We start from the raw sequence: 1,736 nt of genomic DNA, 5'->3' as shown, positions 1-1,736 counted from the left end.
TCTGCTGTCCAGTGCTGTTAATATTGTGTTTGTAACTTCTCTCCTCTGAAACATCCCTGGAGCTGACCCTGGGCATCTCACCTGGACTGTGACAGGAGCCTGCTGATTGGTCCTCCTGCCCCAAGCCTCTCCCTGCTCTAGGCCATCCTCCACTCAGCGGCCAGTTCATCTTCCTAAAGCCCAGGTCTGACCCTGTCATCCCCCAACCCCTGCACGGTTCAGTGTTCATGTTCCAATGGCTCCCCATCCTCCAGGATCAAACACAAAAGCCTCTCTTTGGTGCTCACAGTCCATCACCGTCCCGGTCGCGGGGACCCCGCGGCAGTCCCTGGGGGGAAGCCCGGGAGCGGAGGACCATGGGGGCCGGCAAGACCTTCCGCAAGCGCCGCGCTGACTCGGAGTCGGAGTCGGACGCGCAGGACAGTGAGGACGTCCGGTTGAAACTTGAAGAAACACAAGAAGTTCAGAGCTTGAGGAGACGGCCTAAGGGGGTGAGTGCTGCATGCCTCCTGGTAGGAGAGAAAGTGCAAGAAGAGACAGCTCTAGTGGATGATCCATTTAAAATCAAGACTGGCGGAATGGTGGACATGGAGGAACTTAAGCAGAGAAACCAGGACAGGATTCATGAAGAGGAGGACCTCAGCTTAGGGACATCGTTTTCAGCAGAAACCAGCCGAGGGGATGAAGACGCGGACATGATGAAATACATTGAGACTGAGCGAAAGAAGAGGAAAGGAATTGTGGGAAATGAGGAGCAGAAGGTGACGTTGAAGAATGCTGAAGACTGTCTGTAGGAGCTCCCCGAGAGCGTTCGAGTCTCCTCAGCTAAGAAAACAGAAGAGATGCTGAGCGGCGTCCCTGAGGTGGACTTAGGCATTGATGCGAAAATAAAAACCATCATTCGGACAGAAGATGCCAAGGCCCGTCTGCTGGCTGAGCAACAGAACAAAAAGAATCAGGGAGACAGCTTCTGTTCCAACCGACATGGCTGGGACCTATGTGCAGCACAACCGATTTTATCATGAAGAGATCAACGCCCCGGTTCGGAGGCACAAAGAAGAGCCGAAAACCCGACCCCTCGGGGTGGGAGACACAGAGAAGCCAGAACCTGAGAGGTCCCCCCAATGCAAAGGCAACCGCTGATCATCATGACGAGAAGTTTGAGAAGATGAACAGACGCTATTGATATCAGCTCAGTGGCAGTAGGTGGGGAGGGGATTTTTGCAGAGTTTATTTTTTGTCAAGTACAAGATGCAGTGTACATATTACAGAAAAAAAGTCCTTCATCACCTCACTCCTTCATACATTCTCAGTCTTCTTACACTTTCTACCCATCCATGCACCCTTCAACCCCCTGACACTGGCCTCTTTACTGCTCCTTGAACAAGATCCTCCATCTCCAGACCCTAGGCATTTTCCCTGGATGTGCCCCATGCCTGGGACGCCCTCCCTCCTTACCACTGCCTTCCTGGCTTCCTTCAAGCTTTGGTCAAAATCTTTCCTTTTACTGGAAGCCTTTCTGGACCCTTCTTAATGCTAGGATCTTCCCTCCGGCGATGATCTCCAACGCATCTTGTCAAAAGCTCCTTTGTCCCTGCCCTTGGCATGTGCCTCCCATTAGACCGGGAGCTTCTTGAGGGCAGGGGCAGCCATTTCGGTTTTTGAAGGGCAGAATGTTACTTTTCTATGTACCCCCAGCACTTAGCATATTGATTGGCACACAGTAGGCACTTAAT

The 1,736-nt window shown here is 52.3% G+C and overlaps 1 pseudogene; it reads left to right on the top strand.

The window, feature by feature from the left end:
* Window positions 1-306: 306 nt before the first annotated feature.
* Window positions 307-1,186, top strand: LOC138169759 (splicing factor C9orf78 homolog pseudogene; annotated as a pseudogene).
* Window positions 1,187-1,736: the final 550 nt, after the last annotated feature.

Source organism: Petaurus breviceps, unplaced genomic scaffold, assembly GCF_028583685.1.
Source record: "Petaurus breviceps papuanus isolate PSGF00001 unplaced genomic scaffold, PetGlider_PUasm1.0 373, whole genome shotgun sequence".
Classification (NCBI taxonomy): Eukaryota; Metazoa; Chordata; class Mammalia; order Diprotodontia; family Petauridae; genus Petaurus; species Petaurus breviceps.
Note: the sequence above shows the minus strand (reverse complement) of the source record. Positions and strands in the feature narration are given on the sequence as shown.